General features: G+C 43.8%; 2 protein-coding genes across 3 annotated transcripts in view; one reads left to right on the forward strand and one right to left on the reverse strand.

The window, feature by feature from the left end:
- Positions 1-9,921, reverse strand: part of LOC133545573 (zinc finger protein OZF-like) — a 538,609-nt gene that overhangs the window by 381,684 nt on the left and 147,004 nt on the right. The window lies entirely within an intron of this gene.
- LOC133545594 (lactosylceramide 1,3-N-acetyl-beta-D-glucosaminyltransferase A-like) overlaps positions 484-9,921 on the forward strand; it is a 31,258-nt gene continuing 21,820 nt past the window's right edge. Inside the window, exons 1-2 of the mRNA XM_061891331.1 lie at positions 484-623; positions 3,339-3,445. The gene's annotated coding sequence lies outside the window, so the exon portion shown is untranslated. The remainder of the gene's footprint in view (positions 624-3,338; positions 3,446-9,921) is intronic.

The raw sequence follows: 9,921 nt of genomic DNA on the forward strand, positions 1-9,921 counted from the left end.
CACATATACTGTGGGCATGTCACAAAAGCTGTGGGCGCCCCCAGTTTTTTTTTTTAAAACGCCCACAGCGTCTGTGACACGCCCACAGTAAATGTAAAAGTGTGGACGTGTTACGCCCCCAGTTTTTTTTAAAACGCCCACAGCTTTTGTGACACGCCCACAGTAAATGTAAAAGTGTGGCCAGTTTTTTTTTTTTTAAACGCCCACAGCTTTTGTGACACGCCCACAGAATGTGTCAGAGTGTTTGTGTGTGACACGCCCACACTTTTTGTGACACGCCCACAGTAAATGTAAGAGTGTGGGCGTGTTACGTCCCCAGTTTTTTTTAAAACGCCCACAGCTTTTTGTGACACGCCCACAGTAAATGTAAAAGTGTGGCCAGTTTTTTTTTTTTAAAACGCCCACACTTTTTGTGACACGCCCACAGTAAATGTAAGAGTGTGGGCGTGTTACGTCCCCAGTTTTTTTTTTTTTTAAAACGCCCACAGTTTTTGTGACAGACACAGCTGCAGCAGGACAAGATGGAGCCGATCTTTTCATCATAAAGAGAAGCGGGACAAAGAAAGGCGCAAACTTTGTGATGAAGATGAAAATGAGCCCTTGGCACACACGTTTTCAAGGAGGTAAGTCCTTTATGATGACATTTTAAAAAAGTGGTGTTTTAACACTTTTTCTGCCCATGTGCTTCAGTTATTTGCTGTAACTCTGCTTAGTCCTCACAGTAGAGTCACATACTGAATGAATAAATGTCATTAATTGTATATTAAATATATTATATACAACTTATTATATTATATTATATATGGGCAGCACGGTGGAAGAGGGGTTAGTGCGTCTGCCTCACAATACAAAGGTCCTGAGTAGTCAGGGTTCAATCCCGGGCTCGGGATCTTTCTGTGTAGAGTTTGCATGTTCTCCCTGTGACTGAGTGGACGAGGTTGCCAAGAGAACGCTACATTTCAAACTGTATTGTGAAATTTAGTGGAGGAGGAATTATGGTGTGGGGTTGTTTTTCAGAAGTTGGGCTTGGCCCCTTAGTTCCAGTAAAAAGGAACTTTGAATGCTCCAGGATTCCAAAACATGTTGGACCATTCCATGCTCTCAACCTAGTGGGAACAGTTTGGAGCGGGCCCCTTCCTCTTCCAACATGACTGGGCACCAGTGTGAAGTGAAGTGAATGATATTTATATAGCGCATTTTCTCTAGTGACTCAAAGCGCTTTACATAGTGAAACCCAATATCTAAGTTACATTTAAACCAGTGTGGGTGGCACTGGGAGCAGGTGGGTAAAGTGTCTTGCCCAAGGACACAACGGCAGTGACTAGGTTGGCGGAAACGGGAATCGAACCTGCAACCCTCAAGTTGCTGGCACAGCCGCTCTACCAACCGAGCTATACCGCCCAAAGTGCACAAAGCTAGGTCCATAAACGCATGGATGACAGAGTCTGGTGTGGATGAGCTTGACTGGCCTGCACAGAGTCCTGACCTGAGCCCCACAGAACACCTTTGCGATGATTTAGAACGGAGACTGAGAGCCAGGTCTTTTCGACCAACAACAGTGTGTGACCTCACCAATGCACTTTTGGAAGAATGGTTGAAAATTCCTATAAACACACTCTGCAACCTTGTGGACAGCCTTCCCAGAAGAGTTGAAGCTGTATTAGCTGCAAAAAGTGGATAAACATCATATTGAACCCTATGGGTTGGGAATGGGATGGCACTTCAAGTTCATATGTGAGTCAAGGCAGGTGGCCAAATACCCTTGGCTATAGATATATATAAATATATATATAAAAACAATACAATGATTTGCAAGTTCGTTTCAACCCATATTCAATTGAATGCACTACAAAGACAAGATATTTGATGTTCAAACTTATAAACTTTATTTTTTTTTTGCAAATAATAATTAACTTAGAATTTCATGGCTGCAACTCGTGCCAAAGTAGTTGGGAAAGGACATGTTCACCACTGTGTTACATCACCTTTTCTTTTAACAACACTCAATAAACGTTTGGGAACTGAGGAAACTAATTGTTGAAGCTTTGAAAGTGGAATTCTTTCCCATTCTTGTTTTATGTAGAGCTTCAGTCGTTCCACAGTCCGGGGTCTCAGCTGTCGTATTTTACGCTTCATAATGCGCCACACATTTTCGATGGGAGACAGGTCTGGACTGCAGGCAGGCCAGGAAAGTACCCAGACTCTTTTTTTTTTTACTAAGCCACGCTGTTGTAACAAGTGGCTTGGCATTGTCTTGCTTAAAAAGACGGCACTTAGATAGCAGCATATGTTGTTCCAAAACCTGTATGTACCTTTCAGCATTAATGGTGCCTTCACAGATGTGTAAGTTACCCATGCCTTGGGCACTAATGCACCCCCATACCATCACAGATGCTGGCTTTTGAACTTTGCGTCGATAACAGTCTGGATGGTTCGCTTCCCCTTTGGTCCGGATGACACAATGTCGAATATTTCCAAAAACACTTTGAAATGTGGATTCGTCAGACCACAGAACACTTTTCCACTTTGCATCAGTCCATCTTAGATGATCTCGGGCCCAGAGAAGCCGGCGGCGTTTCTGGATGTTGTTGATAAATGGCTTTCGCTCTGCATATTAGAGCTTTAACTTTCACTTACAGATGTAGCGACGAACTGTATTTAGTGACAGTGGTTTTCTGAAGTGTTCCTGAGCCCATGTGGTGATATCCTTTAGAGATTGATGTCGGTTTTTTATACAGTGCCGTCTGAGGGATCGAAGTTCACGGCCATGCCGCTTAAATGGAGTGATTTCTCCAGATTCTCTGAACCTTTTGATGATATCATGGACCGTAGATGTTGAAATCCCTTAATTTCTTGCAATTGCACTTTGAGAAACCTTGTTTTTAAACTGTTTTGACTATTTGCTCACGCAGTTGTGGACAAAGGGGTGTACCTCGCCCCATCCTTTCTTGTGAAAGACTGAGCATTTTTTGGGAAGCTGTTTTTATACCCAATCATGCTCATCAAGTGTTTGATGAGGATTCTTCAACTTTATCAGTATTTATTGCCACCTTTCCCAACTTCTTTGTCACGTGTTGCTGGCATCAAATTCTAAAGTTAATGATTATTTGCAAAAAAAAAAAAAAAATGTTTATCAGTTTGAACATAAAATATGTTGTCTTTGTAGCATATTCAACTGATTTGGGTTGAAAATGATTTGCAAATCATTGTATTCTGTTTATATTTACATCAAACACAATTTCCCAACTCATATGGAAACAGGGTTTGTGTATATATACATATATATATATATGTATGTATTTATGGATGTTTGTATTTTGTGTGTTTGTATCCTCCAGCATGGAGCTGACCTTTTCATCATAAAGAGAAGCGGGACAAAGGAAGGTCAGGTGCAAACTTTGCAACGAAGATGAAAATGAACGCTTGTCACACACGTGTCAAGGAGGTGAGTCCTTTATGATGACATTTTATCAAAGTGCGCGAGTGTTTTAACACTTTTTCTGCCCAAGTGCGTCAGTTATTTGCCGTAACTCTGCTGTGGTTTGCTTAGTCCTCACAGTAGAGTCACTTATTGAATGAATAAATGTCATTCACTGTATATTAGATATATTATATACAACTTCTTATATTATAATAATATATGTATGTAAATATACATATATACATACATACATAGGACATATATATTATATTTAAACATTACTGAAATAATTGTGATAAAGGACTAAACAACAACTGGTAAGTAATTACTATTTTCGGTTGAATGTAAATATTCATATTTTGCTTTTATATATATATACATATATACATACACACATACTGGTTATCATTTGAAATGAGGACCAAGTTTTTGATCATCACTTGTGGGGACAAGGAAAAAAATATTAGTTTTAACTAAGGATGGATACCATACAGAATTACAAAACTATTAATGCCAGGATTACACGTGTTTCACTTCTTAAGAATTTTTTTTTGGTCTTTTATCAATATTTGAAACACGTAAACAAAGTAACCCAAATTTCCCTGTTGTGGGATCAATAAAAGATTGTCTTATATTATCTTAAACCACAGAAATAAAATACAAACACATTTACATTTTTATTCTTAACATTGGACATAAAAAACTGTTCTACCTAATCAGTCTTTCTGATTAGCTCTTAATCTACTATTTTACCTGCAATCTCCTTTTGTAGGCCGAAATGCGGTTGTACACATAAAACTTCATTGCTTGCCATTCCCGGTTTTTGGAGAGCTTCCGGTTCGGCCCTTAAACATTTTAAACAGTCACTCTTTGCTGGTACAATACCAGAAGGGATGAATGGCTTCTTGACAGCCTTCACCTTTTTCTGTGTCGAGGGTCGCCTTTTCTGGGCAGTGACAATACAAAATATGCGTATGAAAATAAAAAATTTAAAAGTTTAAGTTATACATTTGTTTGCAATAATGTCTCTAACCCACAGAGAACAATGTATACATATGCATTTGCATTATTTTTGAGACAACAAAACAGTTTATGTATAGTTTTCCTGTTTGATCTCCTGATGATACCTCCTCATCTTTTGAAAGTTGTGTCAGTCTCTTGGGGGGTGGGTTCGCTTCCTCCTCAGGGGTTGGAAAGGACCCCTCTTGTGACGTATTGGTGGCATTGTGGTGACGAGTTGTTCTCTCATGGGTGCAGCGAAGATGGACGCAGCGTGAGGTAGGAACAACAATGTATTTATACTAACTAAAACAGACTAAGAACCAAAAACACTTGCTCGAAGGCAGTAACAAACAAAACAAAGTGCTAGCATGAGCTAGGGACTCGTGGGTGCAGCGAAGATGGACGCAGCGTGAAGTAGGGACAATAATTTATTTATATTAACTAAAACAGACTAAGAACCAAAAACACTTGCTCGAAGGCACTAACAAACAAAACAAAGTGCTAGCATGAGCTAGGGACTCGTGGGTGCAGCGAAGATGGACGCAGCGTGAGGTAGGAACAATAATGTATTTATACTAACTGAAACAGACCAAGAACCAAAAACACTTGCTCGAAGGCACTAACAAACAAAACAAAGTGCTAGCATGAGCTAGGGACTCGTGGGTGCAGCGAAGATGGACGCAGCGTGAGGATAGGAACAATAATGTATTTATACTAACTAAAACAGACTAAGAACCAAAAACACTTGCTCGAAGGCACTAACAAAACAAAGTGCTAGCATGAGTTGGGGACTCGTGGGTGCAGCAAAGATGGACACAGCGTGAGGTAGGAACAATAATGTATTTATACTCACTAAAACAGACTAAGAACCAAAAACACTTGCTCGAAGGCACTAACAAACAAAACAAAGTGCTAGCATGAGCTAGGGACTCGTGGGTGCAGCGAAGATGGACGCAGTGTGAGGTAGGGACAATAATGTATTTATACTAACTAAAACAGACTAAGAACCAAAAACACTTGCTCGAAGGCACTAACAAACAAAACAAAGCGCTAGCATGAGCTACGGACAAACAACTGAAATAGCATGAGAGTTAATATACATGAAGGTAGTTACCACAATGCTGGAAAGAGCGACGTCAACTGTAGCATGAACCAAACAAGAGTCCATGAAAGAATGTCAAACCAAGGCGGTCTTAAATAGGGAGATAACTAATCAAGGGCAGGTGCGCATGACACTAAATGGGTAACTATGACAACGGAAGAAAACCAGGGAGTGAGTGCTTACCATAGGCCACATTTAATAAACCACAAAAATTATTACCTGAAAATTAATAGTTTTCATCCTCTCTGGTAAGATCTTCCTCTTCAGTTTCCACAACACTTTCTGTGGGAGACATACCATATTAAAGGCCTACTGAAATGAGATTTTCTTATTCAAACGGGGATAGCAGGTCCATTCTATGTGTCATACTTGATCGAAATGCGATATTGCCATATTTTTGCTGAAAGGATTTAGTAGAGAACATCCACGATAAAGTTTGCAACTTTCGGTGCTAAGAGCAAAGCCCTGCCTGTACCGGAAGTCGCAGACGATGACGTCACATGTTGATGGCTCCTCACATTTTCACATTGTTTTTAATGGGAGCCTCCAACAAAAAGTGCTATTCGGACCGAGAAAACGACAATTTCCCCATTAATTTGAGCGAGGATGAAAGATTCGTGTTTGAGGATATTGATAGCGACGGACTAGAAAAAAAACAAAACAAAAAAAACCCGATTGCATTGGGACGGATTCCGATGTTTTTAGACACATTTACTAGGATAATTCTGGGAAATCCCTTATCTTTCTATTGTGTTACTAGTGTTTTAGTGAGTTTAACAGTACCTGATAGTCGGAGGTGTGTGTCCACGGGTGTGTTGACGCGCAGTGTCTCAGGGGAGTCGACGGCAGCTTTATGGACGGCACAAGCTCATCTTTTCTCCGGTAAGAAGCGACTTTTTTACCACAATTTTCTCACCGAAAACTGCTGGTTGACATTCCGTCGCGATTCATGTTCTCTTGACCGCGCTGTGATCCATAGTAAAGATTCACCTCCAGGAATTTTAAACAAGGAATCACCGTGTGTTTGTGTGGCTAAAGGCTAAAGCTTCCCAACTCCATCATTCTACTTTGACTTCTCCAATACCAATTGAACAAATTGCAAAAGATTCAGCAACGCAGATGTCCAAAATACTGTGTAATTATGTGGTTAAAGCAGACTACTTTTAGCTGTGTGTGTGTGCAGCGCTCATACTTCCTAAAAACCCGTGACGTCTTGCGTACACGTCATCATTACACGACGTTTTCAAGACGAAACTCCCGGGAAATTTAAAATTGTAATTTAGTAAACTAAAAAGGCCGTATTGGCATGTGTTGCGATGTTAATATTTCATCATTGATATATAAACTATCAGACTGTGTGGTGGCTAGTAGTGGCTTTCAGTAGGCCTTTAAGCTTATAATTGAGTTCAAACCAAACAAAAGGATGGGGAAAAAATATAGACAAAGGAAACAACAAAGATGACAACATACCATTAAAACATTGCTGATTTTTGCCAGCCGCAATGTCTTATAAAACTCACGATGGATTCTAATACCATGGCCAGGAAAGTTGGCCAGCTGGTCCATCTCTGTGTCTGTCGTGTTTAGCATAGTTGAAAGGGTGGCAGCATGTTTTCGTAGTCCCGTGGCTGTAAGTGACACTTCGCATGGTCTCGAATGAAGTCAGAACCGTGGAAATGCGTCATCGCTCCATCCATCCATCCATCATCTTCCGCTTATCCGAGGTCGGGTCGCGGGGGCAACAGCCTAAGCAGAGAAACCCAGACTTCCCTCTCCCCGGCCGCTTCGTCTAGCTCTTCCCGGGGGATCCCGAGGCGTTCCCAGGCAAGCCGGGGGACATAGTCTTCCCAACGTGTCCTGGGTCTTCCCCGTGGCCTCCTACCGGTTGGACGTGCCCTAAACACCTCGCTAGGGAGGCATTCGGGTGGCATCCTGACCAGATGCCCGAACCACCTCATCTGGCTCCTCTCGATGTGGAGGAGCAGCGGCTTTACTTTGAGTTCCTCCCGGATGACAGAGCTTCTCACCCTATCTCTAAGGGAGAGCCCCGCCACACGGCGGAGGAAACTCATTTCGTTCGCTTGTACCCGTGATCTTATCCTTTCGGTCATGACCCAAAGCTCATGACCACGATCAACTCTTCCCCCACTCGTGAACAAGACTCCTAGGTACTTGAACTCCTCCACTTGGGGCAGGGTCTCCTCCCCAACCCGGAGATGGCACTCTACCCTTTTCCGGGCGAGAACCATGGACTCGGACTTGGAGGTGCTGATTCTCATTCCGGTCTCTTCACACTAGGCTGCGAACCGATCCAGTGAGAGCTGAAGATTCCGGCCAGATGAAGACATCAGGACCACATCATCTGCAAAAAGCAGAGACCTAATCCCGCGGCCACCAAACGGAACCCCTCAACGCCTTGACTGCGCCTAGAAATTCTGTCCATAAAAGTTATGAACAGAATCTGTGACAAAGGACAGCCTTGGCGGAATCCAACCCTCACTGAAAACGTGTCCGACTTACTGCCAGCAATGCGGACCAAGCTCTGACACTGATCATACAGGGAGCGGACTGCCACAATAAGACAGTCCGATACCCCATACACTCAGAGCACTTCCCACAGGAGTTCCCGAGGGACACGGTCGAATGCCTTCTCCTAGTCCACAAAGCACATGTAGACTGGTTGGGCAAACTCCCATGCACCCTCAAGAACCCTGCCGAGAGTATAGAGCTGGTCCACAGTTCCACGACCAGGACGAAAAACACACTGTTCCTCCTGACTCAAAGACTTCTATGGAATTACAACAAAATGGACTCAGATTTCCCTTGCATTATGAATCAGTCTTCCTAATTCCCGCATCTTCTCTCTGACACTGCTGATTTTTTGCTGACATACCACTTCTGTTCGACAAGTGCTGCCCAACATCTGTGTTGACATGGTCATCTTTAATTATTTCTGTGATTGGATCACAAATAATGGAACTTATTACTCCCCACTGTTTGGATATACTTGGAGGCACAGGCCGAGTGTGTGTGCACATAGACTGGACATGGTTCTTTCCTGGTTTCCTGGGTGACTGATGCATGTGTCTCCACAGTACCTTTCTGGTAAACCGTTCTTGGCAATATGCACAGTGCATAAAATAATTTCCTTTAGCTTCTTTAGGTGGTCGTTTGAATGGCACTAGCTCACCCTTTCCTGGCTCCATAATAGCCGCGTTGTGTGCATAGTTCCCTTTATTACAGATATAGTCTAGCTGTTTCCTTCTCGCCATGGAACTCGTTGGAAAGCTAAGAGCTGGTGCAATACAAGCAAAAATGTCTCTTGTTGTTGCTCGGAGAGTATGGGGTATCGGACTGTCTCATTGTGGCGGTCCGCTCCCTGTACGATCAGTGCCAGAGCTTGGTCCGCATAGTAAGTCGAACACATTTCCAGTGAGGGTTGGACTCCGCCAAGGCTGTCCTTTGTCACCGATTCTGTTCATAACTTTTATGGACAGAATTTCTAGGCGCAGTCAGGGCGTTGAGGGGTTCCGGTTTGGTAACCGCAGGATTAGGTCTCTGCTTTTTGAAGATGATGTGGTCCTGATGGCTTTATCTGACCGGGATCTTCAGCTCTCACTGGATCGGTTCGCAGCCGAGTGTGAAGCGACCGGAATGAGAATCAGCACCTCCAAGTCCGAGTCCATGGTTCTCGCCCGGAAAAGGGTGGAATGCCATCTCCGGGCTGGGGGGGAGACCCTGCCCCAAGTGGAGGAGTTCAAGTACCTAGGAGTCTTGTTCACGAGTGAGGGAAGAGTGGATCGTGAGATCGACAGGCGGATCGGTGCGGCGTCTTCAGTAATGCGGATGTTGTACCGATCCGTTGTGGTGAAGAAGGAGCTGAGCCGGAAGGCAAAGCTCTCAATTTACCGGTCGATCTACGTTCCCATCCTCACCTATGGTCATGAGCTTTGGGTCATGACCGAAAGGATAAGATCACGGGTACAAGCGGCCGAAATGAGTTTCCTCTGCCGTGTGGCGGGGCTCTCCCTTAGAGATAGGGTGAGAAGCTCTGCCATCCGGGAGGAACTCAAAGTAAAGCCGCTGCTCCTTCACATGGAGAGGAGCCAGATGAGGTGGTTCGGGCATCTGGTCAGGATGCCACCCGAACGCCTCCCTAGGGAGGTGTTTAGGGCACGTCCAACTGGTAGGAGGCCACGGGGAAGACCCAGGACACGTTGGGAAGACTATGTCTCCCGGCTGGCCTGGGAACGCCTCGGGATCCCCCGGGAAGAGCTAGACGAAGTGGCCGGGGAGAGGGAAGTCTGGGTTTCCCTGCTTAGACTGTTGCCCCCGCGACCCGACCTTGGATAAGCGGAAAATGATGGATGGATGATGGATGAACAAACAACTACAG

Source organism: Nerophis ophidion, linkage group LG28 (genome assembly GCF_033978795.1).
Source record: "Nerophis ophidion isolate RoL-2023_Sa linkage group LG28, RoL_Noph_v1.0, whole genome shotgun sequence".
In the NCBI taxonomy this organism is placed as follows: Eukaryota; Metazoa; Chordata; class Actinopteri; order Syngnathiformes; family Syngnathidae; genus Nerophis; species Nerophis ophidion.